General features: G+C 36.8%; 2 pseudogenes across 1 annotated transcript in view; both read right to left on the reverse strand.

Moving 5' to 3' along the window:
• LOC149179537 (kinesin-like protein KIN-14I pseudogene) overlaps positions 1-17,703 on the reverse strand; it is a 78,316-nt pseudogene extending 60,613 nt beyond the window's left edge. The window contains exons 1-2 of the transcript XR_016257387.1: positions 17,509-17,703; positions 16,706-16,849 (exon numbers count right to left, since the gene is read on the reverse strand). The product of XR_016257387.1 is annotated as a kinesin-like protein KIN-14I pseudogene (transcript). The remainder of the gene's footprint in view (positions 1-16,705; positions 16,850-17,508) is intronic.
• A 538-nt stretch (positions 17,704-18,241) lies between these two features.
• LOC149179538 (transcription termination factor MTERF15, mitochondrial-like) overlaps positions 18,242-18,771 on the reverse strand; it is a 29,240-nt pseudogene continuing 28,710 nt past the window's right edge.

An 18,771-nucleotide genomic window follows, 5' to 3' on the forward strand; every position in this document is an offset into this window, starting at 1 on the left:
ACTGAACCTGCGTCCCTTCAGATATAAAAGATATGAGGACTTCAGAACCAACCCAAACACTCAGATCCATAGATCTGATCATGCGCCATAGAGATCACAGTCCATTAGAAGATTCGCCTTCATAGATCTGGACTAGATCTCACCAAAAGATATTCAACCAAGATGATACTTAATCCAAATGAACTCCTTTGCTTTATATAGGCAAGCTTCTCCCCAAAACATGGAACAAAACCACGAGCCGACACCATAGAAACACAAAACCGTCTGCTAGATACCACACAAGAAACCCCCACGTGCTTTTCTCTGCCTTGAAATGTGTGCACTGGGCGGACGCACCTCATGAACGGCTGGCCTGCGTCCCTGGACGCGGGTTCTGTATGGTATACCTGCGGGGACGCACTTGCTGAACATATTTCCTGCGTCCTTCTTGATTTATCACCTGAATGGGTTTGCCATCAAGGACAACACCTGAATCATAATGCCAACACTGCTCTGCTCTGCTCAACTCTGCTGGCTCTGCTCTACTCTACTTAGCTCTGTTGAACCATGAAGAAGAATAATTGGTCGAGAATGTCTCATACCATTCTCCACTGACCCGAAGTCAGTCTCAGAGTGCGTACCACTGGTCCTAGACCAGTCTCAACTGACCTAAAGTCAGCGTCATAGTGGGTACCAGTCCTACCACTGGTCCCAGACCAGTATCATCAGTCTCAGAGTGTGTACCATTGGTCCCACACCAGTCTAAACCGACACGAAGTCAGCGTCATAGTATGTACCACTCTTACTGGTCCCAGACTAGTCCTCCACTGACCCGAAGTCAGTCTCAAAGTATGTACCACTGGTCCTAGACTAGTATCAACCGACCCAAAGTCAGCATCATAGTAGGTACAACTCCTACAACTGGTCCCAGACTAGTATCATTGATGCCAGATCAATGAAGGTCACGAGGATGTATCATACCATCCTCCACTGACTCAAAGTTAGTCTCAGAGTGTGTACCACTGGTCCCAGACCAGTCCTCAACTGACCCGAAGTCAGTGTCATAGTGGGTACAACTCCTACCACTGGTCCCAGACCAATATCATTGATCCTGAATTAATGAAGGTCATCCTAGCATAGGGAGTACAGTAGATATAACGATGCACCCATCGGTACTACTATGGTCCCTATCCTCATTTCCCTGCTCATTGATCAGATGAGAGGTACTTCCCATGAGTCCCAGACTGCATGGGTAGGATGCCTCGACAGGAGAACTTAATAAATCCTATCCTCACAGAAGAACTAATCGTCCTGCTACACAATCGCCATGGAGAACACATCATCCAGGCCTCACAGGAGAGCTAATCATCTTGCTACACAATCGTCATGGAGAACACATCATCCAAACCTCACAGGAGAACTAATCATCCTACTACATAGTCGTCATGGAGAACACATCATCCAGACCTCACAGGAGAACTAATCATCCTGCTACATAGTCGTCATGGAGAACACATCATCCAGACCTCACAGGAGAACTAATCATCCTGCTACATAGTCGTCATGGAGAACACATCATCCAGACCTCACAGGAGAACTAATCATCCTGCTACATAGTCGCCATGGAGAACACATCATCCAGACCTCACAGGAGAACTAATCATCCTGTTACATAGTCGTCATAGAGAATACATCATCCAGACCTCACAGGAGAACTAATCATCCTGCTACATAGTGGTATCCAAACAACTCATTGAAGAGCTTTCGTAACCAGACTACCTCTCAGGTAGTCATGCTAGCAGCAATATACTCTGCCTCGGTGGTGCTCAAAGCCACTAACTTCTGCTTCCTGCTCATCCAGGATATCGAAGCAGATCCCAAGGAGAACCAACACTGAGAAGTGCTCTAGTGATCCTCCACACTGCCTACCCACTCAACATTTGAAATATTTCGGCAGTGTATCTCAATCCATGAGAGATTGTGCCCTGAAGATATCTCAGAAGATTCTAGGCACCAATCCAGTGAAGCTCAACCAAATATGAGCTCACCATACTAACTGCAAAACATATGTCTGGACGAAGGTTCACCAAGAACATCAACGAATGAGTTTATGAAACTCAGAGGCATTTCCCAAATCTGGTCCAACATCATTACCATATAACTTCTGAAAGTTAAGATCCTCGAGGTAGTCATAGGCTTGTAGTTTATCTTTCCACATTCGGAATCCAACTCCCTCTGTCTTCTACAAATGAGAGGGTCTGCACCTGTCAGACATAGGTGCCGGTATGAGAGGTCTGTCATCCACAACCTTCGAATGGTTTGGATCAATTTCACTCCTAGTGAATCTCAGCTTCATTAGACAACTGTTGATCCTCTCATACTATGCCCGGGGTGTTTTGCTTCAAGCCATAAAGGGATTTCTACCACCTGCATATGTGAGATTCCCGATCATGAATCTCAAACTCCTCGAGTTGTTCCAAACTTGTGGACCTGTGGCATGAGGGGAATGGTCCCCTTATAAGATTTTCCTTTGGTACATCTCAGACATGTACCTTCATGTTCTTTTTGAATTCAAGCATCCCTGTCACCATCTGACTCACAGACCTTCGGTGCTGTGTCAATGGACATGGTCCCCAGTGGACTTCCTGCAACTTGATACAACCCTGAACTAAAAAAAACCATCTTTGAAAAATCTATTTTCAAACACGTACCTTTCCATCGATGAGTGCCACCCTGAACCTTTGACTTCCATTGCTGAAATGGACACCAGGTTCTTCTTGTGATCAGGTACATAAAAGTGTTTCTGTAAATGAATCGAGTTACCCTCATTCAATTTAGGGGTAACATTCCCTACACCCTTTCCGGGATAGGTGGTATCGGCTCCAAGTATAATCCCATGATTATCTATCCGATGAAGTGCCTAGGGTTCCTTGCTTTGAAGAGTCGACCATTTCTCCTTGATGAACTGTATTACCTGTCATTCCCTTGACCCTGGAATGATTTGTTTGTCTTCATCAAGAGAAGTGTCTCTGCCATTCAGACACTCCTTCGCATAATGGCCGAACTTATTGTAACCAAGGCATCTGTCTTTCCTTCCACCCTTAGATCCGAACTTCCCAATGAAGTGATCTTTAGGTAAGCCATCAGAACATTCTGTTGCGCCATTCTGATAATATTCTCTGCTTCGAGTTCACCCTGGGTGAATTATGAGGAACCCATTGATCCTTTTATCTTGTCCCAACTGTCTTTGGTGATTGCTCTTTCACTCTTGCTTGGGCATTGTCTTCACCTCAGCTCTGATACCATGTTAATTTTAGGTATGTTCTATGCTAAAGAAATTTATTTAAATTTCTTTTCCAGATTAGCAATCACATCAGCATAAAGTAAACTGCGGATAGAACATAAATATAAATCGCAGAAGACAAGCCAAGACAAGAGGACACAAGATGTGGCACTAGCCAGGGACAAACCCTAATGTGGGGAAACCCTTGATCAATTCTTCTTTTATGTTCTTCAAAGTTCAACAGAGAAAGAGAGAGAGAGAGAGAGAGAGAGAGAGATAGTACATTTACAATAGAAGTCAACACTTTGACTTTTGATATTGGTAGAGATCAGTTGAAGACACATTGCTTCAACTGATTCTCTAAGGTGACTCCTTCACCCATCATAGTGCTGCATCTCGTCCATTTTCCGCACCTTGCCGTGTAGTACCATCATGTTGCATCATGCATCATCATGCTACTCATGATCTCATGCATCACTGAGCTGCCCATGATCTCATACATCACGCTGCCCATGCATCATGTTGCCCATGATCTCATCTATCATGTTGCCCATTCATCATGCTGCCCACGATCTCATATCATCATGCTGCTCATAATATTGCCCATACATCACACTTTAGTTCATATACATATCAGCTTTAGCTGCTTGCTATGACTTGTAGCCTAGTAAGGTAGCTAGGCTATAGTTCCATAATCCTCTACACAAACATGCTATCATCAGCGTCCTTGCACACAGTCCTATTTTTCCCAAATAGTCCTTGAATATGTCACGTTTTCACCTACAGCAATGTGACATTATGACACCTGTTTAGATGACTGTAATAGTCCCGTTGCTTCTCTTAGATATCCCCATTGACTGTGAATTAGGTGTCTCCATTGACCTGCTTGGACAACGTATATGTTCCTCCATATGTGACTGTGTTTAGGGCTGTTGACATCATCTTGAACAGCATATAAGTGACTGCTATTTAGGTCTCCATGAACAACGTATAAATCCCAGCGTATAAGGTCTCCATGGACAACGTATAAATCCCAACGTATAAGGTCTCCATGGACTGTGTATACGTGCCTCCTTTGCTGCATAAAAACCTTTGTTGGTTGTGGCCTAGGGCACCCTTAAATGCGGTGGTTAGGTCTCTCCTTTAGGACTGCGTATGAAGCCTTCTAGGACAGCGGATTAGGGCATTCAATCTGTGTCTTGAATCTTTCCTTTACTGCGGCAAGATCTCACTCAACTGCGGCTAGGATCCTCTCCTTCATGACTGTAATTTAGGGCTCCATTAATGACTGCGTTTAGGGCATCATCCAACGTATATTTTAGGTGTCCCTCCTTCTCCAAAAACCCAAGACGTGGAGAGGAGGAGAACACATGAAGAGGATGTGTGTTACAAATGATTTCAAGTCCTCTATATTTATACTAAAATGTAGATGATGAATAGACACGACTATTGGGCTTCTGAGCCTACTCAAGTTGCTGGTTGGCTTGATAATAATTCCATAATCAAAATTAATTCATATCTCCATAAATACTTATCGGAATCGGATGATCTTTAGATCAATCCTACACCTCTTGATGAGAGGGATTCAATAAAAATATCAACTGCCATAAATAAGCTGACCCACATGGAGTTTGGCCCTAGTTTCCAATTTTAACATCGTCAAACAAAGAGGACCAATCAGATATTGGAGGATATGTTAAGGATGTATGTGAAGGATAAACAAACCAAATGGGAAGACTACCTACATCTAACTGAGTTTTCCTACAATAACAAATATCAAACCTATTTGAAAATGAATCCATTTGAAGCTATGTATTGCAAAAATTGTAAGATTACCTTAAGCTAGGATCATCCTGAAGATAGTCTGATACTTGGACCTCACATGCTAAAATAAATGGAAGAGATAATTAAACAAATCAAATGAGATTTGAAAACAACTCAAGACCACTAGAAAAATTATGCAAATTTGAAAAGAACTCAAAAAGATTTCAATATGGGGGATCATGTATACTTGAAGGTCAAACCCAAGAAAAGTACACTTACGATTGGGAATTGTGCTAAGTTATCTCCTATATATTGTGGACCCTTTGAGGTGTTAGTGAGAGTTGGATCTGTTGCTTATAAACTAGCCATACCAACCAATATTAAGGTTCATGTATTTCTTTATTAAAGAAATATGTGCATGACCCTTTTCATGTAATTGATTGGCATGTTGTACAAGTGGAACCAGAGGGAGAGTTCCTAGCAGAACCACTACGTATTCTAGACTGAAGGGTGGTTACCCTCCGAAATAGAGATGTGCAACTAAAAGTTCAATGGAAACATTTCACTCTAGAAGAAGCAACCTTGAAATTGGAGAATGCTTTCAAGGAAGCATATCCTTCTATGGTTTTAAGTTTGAAATGATTTTCCATAAAAAATACTAATTGGGACATCGAGATGGTGTCAAATTTAAGCAGGGGAGGATGTGACATCCCTCAACTTGAAGATTTTATTGTAATTATATGTATATATGTTTAAATTGGAATTTAGGTTGTTGCATTAGGAGACATATAGATACATAATTATCAATAACTTATTGATAATAATTGATGTATATGTTGTTGTTTAAAAACTACAGTATGTCTTAGTTTGTGAATAAAAGTAAAAGAATTGGGAAATTAATGATTAAGGTACAAATTGTTGAAAGAGAGAAAGGTTGCAATTATTTTTAAGAAATTAATTATCCATCAGCAAGTGCTAGGCATCTAATTTGGGTGATTAGATTTAATTATGAAAATTATATATTGGTCAATTTATTGTTCCCTAGAAGACAAGAGGTTGTCTCCAGAAGTGGGAAACAAGAGCTCATAAATGAGCAGTTAACCACCCGCCACCTGTTGATGAGGTGGAGGTAGTTAATAACTACCAAGAAGTGGTAGATGGATAGAGAAAAATCTCTGATTTTCTGGCTTTTGTCTCATAATTCCAAAGGAAGGAAAAACCGTAGACACTGAAGAAAAGAAAAAAAATGTTAAAGAGAAATTGCTAGCCTGTTTGCTCAGGGGGATCAGCAGAAGTTGTGTCAAGGTTGGGAGGAGTCAAGTACTGGATTAAGAGAGTCTCTCAAGTGGATATTTCTCACTTATGATGTTATGTTAGTAATTGTTTGTTTCTATTTATACAAAAAATGAATTCTATTCTCGAAGCAAGAAAAGGATAGTGGAATATAATAAAGGTTTGTCTATCTGGTATGAGATTTTGAGATGTTTCTTTATGGAAATAAAAGTTAGACTCTGGAAATTCGATGATAACATGGAATTTATTTAGTAGAATGTTTATTTTTTGAAAATGACACTGGTATAAGAACTTTATTTTATAATTAGTTATGAGTTATATTAATATTAACCACAGTAGTCAAAGTAATCAAAGAACTACATAGAGTAAATGTAAAAAGAGTTTAATTGTGACATAAGTAAAATATACCTATAGAAAATATAAGTATTTACAAGTTCTTGCATAAGGCTAAAGACAATATATAATATTTCTGGAATTTTGATTAAGAAACTTATGGTAAAGAACAAAGTTATGACAATATTTCTCATAATTCCTTCATAGGGGAAAATTCTAAACAAACTAATTAATAAACAAAAAAAAATGGCAAAAACTTGTCAAAGTTGGAGTTAGAAGGAATAGTCCTTCTTAAACAAATAAATATAAAATAAAAACTTTTATTAATAAGAGAAAATGTTTACAAAAGGCAGTTTTAGCCTGCAAATCTGTCATACTAGTAATTGGAAATCTCCAAATAAAGAAAGTTTACATAAGATTTTGAGTACAGTTTGTAAATGGATTTCTCTTAATATTATGTATGAAACCCTCTATAGAATATTTGAACTCCAAAGGAGTACAGACGCAAGAAATATTGAGCTCCAAAGGTTTAGAGACATTGAAGGGAAAAATTCCTTCCTTAACACCTTAAAGAATTCCCTGAGAAGACAAAAACCAAACAACCAAACATAACATTGAATAGTATATATAAAATAAAAAAATTGAACATTATAAAACAAAATTATTTAGAAAATTTCCTACATAAGAGAAATAAATATATATCTTATAAATGATAAAAAATAAAAATAAATTGTAAGTATCTAGATAGATATTTAACAGAGTTTACAGCTCTTGAAAAAATTCATATATTACAACGTAATTGCCCACTGAGATTGCTTAAAAGACGAAGTATTCAAATATAACTCGTGAATGTAACCAACAGTAAGGTTCAAGTATTCAAAACTGGTAAGAGAATGTACTTATATAAGGCTAATAAAACACATTTAGTTCAAAGACTTTACATAAGAGAAAATATATTTCTCTTTAAAAGGTAACTTATATATATATATAACGTCAGAAGGAGTTTATAGATTAACAATGAGAAAATAATCTACAGATAAAGGACCAGAAAAGAGTAATTTTATCACTAACCTAGATACGAAACTCAATATATATTAAACATTATAAACTCTTGATGTAGATCTTAAAAATGGGGAAAATTGTAAAGTAGAAAGACCCTATAGAAAAGTGCACACGAAATCTTCATGGTATCGTATAGACACAGTTGGAAATATTATTAATGAAATCGAGGGTATGTAATTACCTTGTATAGATATAGAAATTTCCGTAAGAGTAAATTTAACAAGGAAAGCTTGTGGTAACACATAACCATAGAAACAATCATAATTTGAATCTCGTAATCGATGCAACAATAAGAGAAAATGTTGACATAAGGGTTTTACACAGAGGGGTATTCCTTCTCATAACCATAAGTGGATTATTGGCAAGAAATATCTAGCTTGTTGAATACCATTTTTTTTGTAAGCTTGGCAGGACCTTTTTCATTCATTTTCTTTAAAAGGCATGTTACATACATAAATCAAATCATTAGGTGGCCTCAACCTGCCCGATGGGAAACCAGATCTATTGGGCACCTAACTGCATTATATGCCATAAAAAACTGGAAGAGTTTGAGACTGTAAAGCAGAGCTATATATGATTGAATACAATGTATCCTACTATATACTAGATATCTAAAGTCTCGAACTAGAAACTGTAAACACTGCATATGGTAAAATATAAGTCAAAATTGAGACATCTAAGCAACTAATCTTCTGAAGGATCCACTGGGGTCGGATCCTTCACACTGGAACCTAGAAGTACGAACTGAGGAATGCACGGGATGTGACTCTCAATGTGGCTAAGTTGTCCATTTTGTTGTTGCAATTGAAATTGAATCTGTTGAAGGTCTTTTTTAATTCCAACATGTCCATATTATGTCTGAGTAGATTCACCTGAAGGGGAAGCCAAAGCTTTGGCTAGTAGAGATAAACAGTTTTCTTTTACAGGGAGGATCTTCCACTGGAGTGACGCGGGTTTGGAACCGAATCATGCCAATCACCCAAATCCACATCTGATTTTGCCGCCTATTGGTTCAACTCTGCTTCCCAACGTGAGATTATTTGACGGACCTGTTCTGGAGTACCAATTTGAAAAACCTGAGCTACATCATGGATAAGGTGAGAGGTGGTTCTACGGCCTCGGCTTCTTGAAGGTCGAGAATGGGGCTGACCGGCACCGTGATGTTTCCCATGCAATCTATCACAACCACGACCCCCCCCGGTCGATGAGCCGATGGCATATGATAGGCGAGCCATGAGGTTGACAACCAAACAAATGCACAAATCACTGTTCAAATAGCTAGACCCAAGCTTGAACGTGATAGAAGTCAACGCATAGTTGGTGACCAACTTAAAAATCCAAAACCCTTTCCACACTAAAAGACCTATAGGAGTAGTCACATAGACAAACATATAACTATGAGATATAATTCTACTATCCCACCACGTGATAGGTATAGAGCAGTGAATATCACTTGTGGAGTGGAGTATTACCACCCAAGTCTCCCCTGGACAATGAGAACCAAAATATTCAAATAGAGAAAGGAGGGCCATGTTCAATATCCAAAATAGATTAAGCAAAAATCCAAAACTACCCGCATACGTGCTTCCACAAGCAGGCAAAAGAAAAAGCAAAATGTCGAAGTATATAGAAACAACAGATGAATCAACAGAAAATTCGCCATAAAAAACCATAATTTCCTTCCTCCTTACATGAAATGGTTTCTCATTAACGTTGGATATCATGACCAGACTTCACCATCGAAAACGTACAAACACATAACAGACAGGGATTTCTAAGATAAGAGACTGCCATAGGTACATACCCGCAGGAGAAGACCGCTGAAGGAGCCAATTCCACTAGTTATAGGTGATGGGCCGTGGAGGTCTTCGACAACTGCTAGGGTCTTTCGTTCAGCTCTCCAACTGCCAAGACCACTCTTCCCTTGTGAAGGTTATGGAAACTCGATGAAGCAACACCTTTCAAAATTTCTAAACTGCTAATGACCCTGCCACCTTCTCCCTCATCATAAATTCTTTGCATGTAGTTTGTCACCATTACTAACCTACCGAGCGTGTGAGGAGTATAGGGCCTCCATTTTCCTCTCATGCTCCCCATCATATCCCTCTATCTCATTATGATGTACAATTAGATCACACGCCGATCGGGAAGCTTATTGAATACCATTATTAAAATACTTTGAAAATATTTTACAATTGCTACAGATATGAGAAAAACCCAACTGACTAATAATAATAAAGTAAAACAATAGACTCAAACCAATTTCACAAATCGTAGAGTAGACAATGGGAAGAATAAAAACAATGATAATCAAACTGGAAGATAGCAAAACTTGTATTTATTAAACGACACTGATGACATAAAACTGTTGTCGAAAATTTATCATAATAATGTAATAAACTAAACAATATACCAAGGTTTGAAGGTTAGTAGTAAAACCCCTATAAACCCTAATGAATACGAAAAACAAAATGTAGCCATACCCTTTACTGATATTTACTCATAATACAGAGAGATTCTTGATAAAACAAGAGAATACGAAGCAGTCCAATACAGTGCCACACCCCTATAATATTAAAAAGAATTGATAAACTTTGTAAAGCTTTAGAAAAATAAGAATCATATAGGTTATAGTAACCCTCTTATAATATACATATATCCCTGTTCTAGCTTGTACCTAGAAATCCCTGTTCTAGCTTGTACCTAGAACAAAGTTTGGGATAAAAACCTTAACGTAACATCCTGAGATATTTTGGGTAGCGATATTTCGAGTAGCAAAAACCCCAACATTATGTGAGCCTGAAACACAAAACATACAAAATTAATTCAGTTATAAATACATCTTAAGGAGCAATATCTCACACAAGAGATATGATTTCAGAGAAACCAATAACTAGGAAACATTTTGAAATAATTTTTTTACCTCTAGTTAATAAGGCATAACTTTCTTGTTGTTACAATACAGATAAAAGCTTCATGCCATGGAGAATGGTCTCATGGACCTCTGCTACCAACCTAGAAAGGTTCGACGTGTGTTGTTTAGGGTTAGGTTGAAACCTTCACCTCCAGATGCGGCATACCAGAAGGAGCCGAAGAATAAACAAACAAATTACAAAGAAATACCAGAAGGAGCCGAAGAATAAACAAACAAATTACAAAGAAAGTTTTGAAATAACACAAATCCCCTCATAAAAGACCCTAATGAAATCTGAGTCGTTGATTAATAAGGAATGATTAGAACTGTTGATGTGGTCAACACAAAATTTCATACACGTGTTCCACCAATAACCCTACTTATCACCCATGGAACCTCCAGAAGCATAGGATAAATATATGTAAAGAACATAGGAAAAATCCCACCTCGGCAAAAAGAGACGTGTATTACATAAATAAATAACCATGCCGAAAATCTTCATAAGGCCAACATGATATGTATATATATAGTTTACTCATGATTATCGATAAACATAAAGCATTAATGCCATTAGTCAATAGACTCAAGGTATAAGTCAAAATTATTAAAAAGGGATTCGTAGTTGACCAAATGGTCGATATTTTACATTAGGTGAACAACATTATACACTAGAGAACAAGATCCAATTACTTTTGCCAAGGAAGATAATGAATACTATATAAATGTATGAAATTTTTTTATGCATAAGCTAAAGTAAAAATGACACTTTTCATTGGAATAGAATATGAATATAAGAATTGTACTCTAAACGGTGAATTGAATAGGAGAAAGACTCTTAATAAACTAAAATACATATGGAGAATTTGACTGAGGTGACAATTTGCCCCAATATACTAAAACAACAATTCTTTATTTAACAAAAAAAAAAAGATTGTAGCAAGGGTCATTACAAAGTGGACCCTCACTCAAGTCAAGTCGGCCCCAGTGAAGAAACACACATATTTGCAAAGGAAGAACATTACATAAAGGCATTCAGCCTCCTCCACTAAGGTACTATTCGACCTTACAAAAGAAAGAAAGTTTTTGGGCATCCAAGCGAAGGATAAGAAGGATAAAGAAGGATAAGGAGGACGATTTCATCTTTAACATCTATCTCTCTCTCTCTCATTTTTAGCTCACATATGTGTTTTTGGACATTTTTCTAAGCAACACATTATGGGCAGGCCAAATTTCTAGACTAACTAGGAGGTTGAATTTATGGGTTCTTGGATAGTTTATGGGAGGTCGTATTTCAGCCTTGGGAAAATCAAATCAGGCAAGTTGCTAGGTAGATTGGAGGCTTGAATTTAGGGTTATTGACCAGGTTTGACCATAGACATTGTCAGTCAATTTGACCTCATAGTTGATTATATCAATTAGAAGTATCTCTTATTGAACTGAAGAATTTCTCTAAGAAAAAGGTTGTTGGGATTTTCTCCCAAGTGGGTTTTTCCAAGGTAAATCTTGTGTTTTTTTGTGCATTGTGATCTCTATCATCCATGTGTTTTTATGGCTGAATTTTTGAAGTGTAATTGCTTAATGATAAACTATAATTGTTAAAAGAATATCTACATAATTTGAAGTAATTATTAGTATTTCAAAAACTTGTGCTTGTATCTATTGCACTTAAAAGTTGAACAATATGAACACTAAAAGAGTAAATCAAGTGTTTAAATATGTGCTTTGCATGAATGTGATGGATAAATTTTCCAAGTGGGAATATTATGTATACCTTATATCTTATATTGAAAATAATTGTACTTGGGTTGGAAATTCTCAAGAAAATCGAACAAGAAGTTGTTATTGATCATATGGAATTTGAAGGCAAAACATGACAAAAAAGAAAGTTATTTAGATTAGAATAATGTGCCTAGAAAATTAAATCTTAGGCATAACTTATCATTTTAACCATTAAAACCACATTCTCCCATGCCCGCTTTCATGTAAACTTTTACAATATTCTTATGCTTTGGATTGAGATTCAAACTAGGAGGTGACCAAATTGAGTAGAGGAAGAGAAGACCATGGATTCAAGAAGAGAGATGGATGGCTTTAAAGGAACATAGATGTTATGTTGCTTAGGAAATATTTTGTTTCCCTCTAAATTTTTGCTCACTAGGTGCTTTGAGCCAAGGTATAACACTATTAGGGTATTCTAGAGAGAATATAATAGAATCATTCTACACACGTTGTAAAGTAGTAAATGGAATAATATTCTTAAGATACTATTAAGCACAGAAAGGAAAGGTATTTCTTGTGTTGTTTGGCGTAGTGGAAGAGAGTGCTAAGGAAAACAATGTTGGATGGTTGCTTAGAGTGTTATCTGGTGAACAATTTGGTAGAGTTTGATGGCAATTGATTTGATATAATGATTTGAGAGTCCTTAGTTAGTTTCCTTTCCCCTAGTGGCCTCATAGCATAACTTGGGGGTGGAATTTGTAATGGATTCCTATGGTTGGATGTAAACATTATCACACCCAACGAGTTTGTTGGACCATTTCGGTGAAATAGATTAGATTTTCATATTTGTTCTCACATTTCTAGTTATAATTGTGAAATAAAGCATGCCTTCTATTTATAATGAATTCAAATAGAAATTTCTGGTTTAGGTAAAGTTTCAACATGCTTGGTTTATGGGGTTTAAATTTATATTCAGTATTTTGCAATCAATGATGTCAATAACATGTGTAATTCAAAATATTTAGATACACTGGTGTCATTAAAGGTAAAATGCTAGTATAGAGTAGAGACAGACTCGTTGAAGTTCTCAAGCCCTTTTAAGATAGAAATCAAGGCCCTTTACTTCGAAGTTGGGCTTTTTCTTCTAGTTCCATCTCTTTCCTTCATGTTCAGAGCAATAATTCAAATGGGCCTAAAAGATCTTTTATTTTTTCCTTTTGGTTGAACTTTAAAGAAGGTCCAATAACCTTTCTTTTTTGCATCTTAGTATTATATACGTAATGTTCAATGTCTGTTTTTATAAAAGTTTTGCTTGACTTCAAATCGATGGTATTTGTTTTGAAGTCGCATGTATTCTTTCTAAAGGGCTTGACATCCTTATTTTCAAATATTAGCATTAAATTGAAAAGGGCCTAATCAACCTTCTTTCAAATTGGCCTAGTGGTTCATTTTTCTGAGGTTGGGAATAACTCAAAATGTCACTTATGATCCATATTTTCATAAGGCCTAACACATTTTTGTTATACTTTTGAAGAAATCTTTTGAAGTGGTATGGTGAACCTTTTTTTTTCATTTTGTTTAGTTGTTTCTTCGAATCAAATATGATGGCATTTTATTTGAAGCTTCAAGAGGTTCACTTGAAAGGGACTCATCGACCAATCTTTGAAAGTGCTCTCATTGGTTGATATTTTAAAGAGCCTTGACTGGGTAAATCGAGTCTCAATGAGTCATTTTTCAAAAGTGGCTTGTGGGGCTAATATTTTAAATAGGCTCAATCTAATGGATATTTTGAAGAGGCATAATGAGCCATCCTTTGGAAGAGCCATATGGGGTTTATATTTGAAAGGGTCAATGACCAAATGTATTGAAGAATCCTAGTGATTTTTTTTTGAAAAATCCCAATAGGCTTTTCTTTAGACATATTTTTCAAAGACGTCAAAACAATTTATTTCAAAAATGTAGGGTTTAGATGTGACATGAATGTTGATGCACATTCTTATACTTACTTTGGCATGGTTTTCTTGAAGTTGGTTAATGAATCTTATTTGGAAATGATCTGATGCAATCATAGGCATTCATTACATCAAATATTTGAATTGCCTTACATGGATAGAACTTATATGAAAATAGAATAGGGAACCCAAATATAACAAATTCAATAAAAATGGCATAAATCATACTCCATTTGATGAATTAAGTAACAAAGGTTGTCGGGTATGTGATAGTACACAAGAAAAAGAGGTGCTTAGAATATTCCTAGTGACCATGACAAGGATTTGAAACCATGAAACACAATTAAAAAGAAACATGAAGAAAAGTGATGTTACAATGCACATACTCTAGCAATACTTGTAATTATATTGACATTAATGTTGCAGAGAGGCTAACTATCTTGTATATCCCATTTAATATTTTGATGTTATGGTAACCAATGACAAGAAATTAGAGTAATAGGAAGATTACATAAATTATGCCTATAAATACAGAATGCCAAATTTATAAATGGGATTTTATGCATTTCCATCCAATGAAATGTGCATTGTTATAGTTTTGAATGGTTAATTCAACAAGGTACTTCCACTATGAATATTTGAAAACAATTCATGGAATTTAAATGGCAAGGAAAAAATTATAAATTATACAGATTTGAATCCCTTTTATGAAAGTAAACACTTTGTGACATATGGGGAAGATAAATTTTAAAGGCATGTTGAACTCCATAGACCAACATCAAAAGGAAAAGCTGAGTCTAGATCTTATTATTCTTACCAAGAAGAAAACTATCATACAAACTAAACTATAAGGGACCAGAGGGGAGAACTCTAAAGTATTAAGTGCACCTTATATTGGAACCTTGCTAGTATTCAAAACCAAATTTAACAATATGTTGACCATCTTTAAACAAAAAAGAGAATATACCAAAGAAGATATTTTCAAGAATACATGGTCATTTTTTAGCATCATCTTCTTTAAACATCTATGAAGGGGAAGGATATGTAACATATAATTGTATTACTAAATTGCATGTAATAATATGATGATATCCATTACATACTAATATAATGCATGCATTAAGTCAACTACTCAAAATATAAACATAAATTGGCTAAATGTACTATTTGAGTTGTTTAATGCCCAAAAAATCTCTAACTATGGTATGACTTATCTTTGCAGATAATATACATATGACACCATTTTATCAAACATTTATTTCTTTGAAATATCTTTGTTGTTGTGCATAATCTTCTTACCCCCCTCCCCCAACAAAAAAAAACTAAGAGAAGGTATTTTTAGGCCGATAAGCCTTCCTTTTGAATCAGTTCAGTCGTCAACACCTCTAATTTCTGATTGACATGTGGCATACTCTGATTTGATTAGGCCGATAGGCCTTCCTTTTGAATCAGTGCAGTTGTCAATACTTCTATTTTCTGATTGACATGTAGCATACTCTGATCTGATTGACATGTACCCATCACAGTGTAATTTGACACCTGTCTCTCTTGTGGATTTCCCTGTAATTTGGCACCTGTCTCTCTTGGTGGCGGTGGTCTCATCGACGGCGAGGGCGGAGATCTAGCCATGAAGGTAAACTCTTTCACTGTGTTGTGGATGCGTCCTCTCAGCTCCCGCACCTCCGTATTCCTTCAAAAGTGGATTCTCTGTACACCTGCTGTTTCACTCGCTGCAGGAGGGTGTTCATAATGTCGATTTATTTTTGTGGTGCACGACCAACAAATTTTCCTGCACGCACGATGACTATTATCCCTCGTTCAGTTAAGGTAGGCGAATGTAATCCCCACGCGATGACTATTATCCCTTGTTCTGTTAAGGTAGGCGAATGTAATATTTATGTGCGAGGAGATGGAAAAACATTCGGGGAAGAATGCAGTGCGACTTGGAGAACTGTGTACTGCCTCGAGGAAAGCAGTGAGAATGGGCGCGAGACGTGGATTAGGGTCGAGAGGCTTGAGAAATCGCTCTGTGGAGTGTCCGGGCCTGTATTTGTGAGATGAACTATTATATTTTCAAACTGTATGCAGTGGACGTTTTGGAGCAAACTCTGAAGCATAAGGAAGTGCAATATTCTTTTTTCAGAATGTATGCATGATTTTGGTCCAACACTGATTGCTTTCATGTGAACCATATACAGTTTGTAAAACAATATAGAGTGCTCCAGAAAGCATGGACGAGATAGGTTTTGTATATCTAGAGTCCGGTCTGCTGCAATTATAGAACATGGACTTGTTTTTGAAGGCTTGTATGAATGTAACTGTGGCACAATCTTTTGAGTTTCCCACTTACTTGTACATGCCCAATGACCAGCCTCTTGATACTATGATGTGTGTAAACGCACATACCTGCTCCAAATCAGAAGCCTCGAAGGTTGGAAGCTGCATTTCTTCAACTGCAACAAGGAAGTTCCTCACATTCTCAAAATACTGAATCGCAGATAAGGCTGCCCCATCAGGGAAAGGAACCAGAGGACCTGGACTTTCTACTACCTGGGATAACCTCAAGCAAAAATCAATTAAAAATGTTGTTCGTTAAGAAAATTGTTTAACTAGATATTTTCAACGAGATATAGAAATTTTGGCTTCATTCTGCAGATCAAATTTCTCTTTCACGAAAGCCACAATTTTGTGTACAATATACAATGACATGAACTATTTTGCTTTCAAACTCTATGCAGTGGACGTTTTGGAGCAAACTCTGAAGCATAAGGAAGCGCAATATTCTTTTTTCAGAATGTATGCATGATTTTGGTCCAACACTGGTTGCTTTCATGTGAACCGTATACAGTTTGTAAAACAATATAGAGTGCTCCAGAAAGCATGGACGAGATAGGTTTTGTATATCTAGAGTCCGGTCTGCTGCAATTATAGAAACCAGAGGACCTGGACTTTCTACTACCTGGGATAACCTCAAGCAAAAATCAATTAAAAATGTTGTTCGTTAAGAAAATTGTTTAACAATTTCTGCGTATGAACCTCTACAATAAGTAGATCAACATGTTATTAGCGCAGGCATAAATCAACTATAATGTTTGAACATACAGACATATTGACAGTTCAAACACAAAACAGAGCAGCCTCTGTTGATGACAGGAAAGGACCAACCAAATCCTTCAAACATGTGAAAAGGGATAGAATTTGCATCCTACCTTTGGCACTGCCCCTGGAATAACCTGGTTGAGAACATTACAAAGAATGAGACCATTATGTAGTCCCAGGCGAAATTCTTCCTCTGTTGGCTCATTTGGCAGTAAATCGGTAGCTCCATCAACCATTTCTCGCAGCCATGCTGCAGCTTGGTACCTTCTAGAAGCTGCATTATACAAATGTGCATATATCATATCAAAGGATCTAAATGCCTTCAAGCTTTAGACCTGTAAATGAAGAGCTACACTAGTATAAAGCTTTAAACATTTAATTTTGGTGCTTCCGAATTCTGAATTGTCAGTCAAGAAATCAATATCCATTATCTCTAGAAAGATGTATACCCAAATCAAACAGCTTGAATACTCCAGAGCTTTAAATATAACTACACGAATAATTTTAAATGCAAGCTTCGCAGAAACGATGCCGCAAGGAATGTATATGCTATAAGCGGTATAGACATAGATTGCTAATGCTCAATCTTTAAAGCTCTGAATATGTATAGATGAATCAAACGGCTCGAATGCGCGAAAACTTTAAACAGGCCTATTAACAGAAGAAATTATTTGTCTTGAACATACACACATGACTTGCAACATATCAATCCTTAAAGCTCTGGCAAGCATATGTTTATAAACCAAACTGTTGGAATGCTCAAGCGCTTAAATTTGCTTTCACGGAGTAGCATAAATTGTAGAACTTGAAACTTGAAAGCTCTGGCAAACAGGTATTTATAAATCAAATTGTTGTAATACTTAAGAACTTGGGTTTTCTTTCACGTATTCGCATAAATTGCAGAAATTTAATCTTTAAGGCTCTAACACAAATATCCGAATTAAAGGGATCAACAGAATTGGAGATGGCCTGAAATGCTAACATTGCCGAACTATGCTCGCCTGTAAGTGTTAACCAAGAATAGTAGATACATTTCCAAACCTGAAAAAGTTTTGTATTCTGCATGTTAATCAGTTAGTTCTAATGAGTTGATCAAGGACAGGGTTTCCCAAACAGGTTCCTTGAAATATGATACAACTTTGAGAGGACTACGCACTATGCATATATTATAGAAAACAAATTTTGATGCTGGTTTCTATGGTGTTCAGGTAGCATATCTGTATTTGATAAAGTTGGTTCAAGCATAGAGTTATTGGAAGATTCCATAAAACTGCCCTATTCTTTGCTTAAATATGCCTACCATAAATATAAAACTGCCCTACTCTTTGGTTAAATATGCCTACCATAAATCTGAAAATGGGTGCCCTAAAGGG

Source organism: Pinus tabuliformis, chromosome 3_2 (assembly GCF_031772625.1).
Source record: "Pinus tabuliformis cultivar Carrire ecotype Pingquan chromosome 3_2, CPIR1, whole genome shotgun sequence".
Lineage (NCBI taxonomy): Eukaryota > Viridiplantae > Streptophyta > Pinopsida > Pinales > Pinaceae > Pinus > Pinus tabuliformis.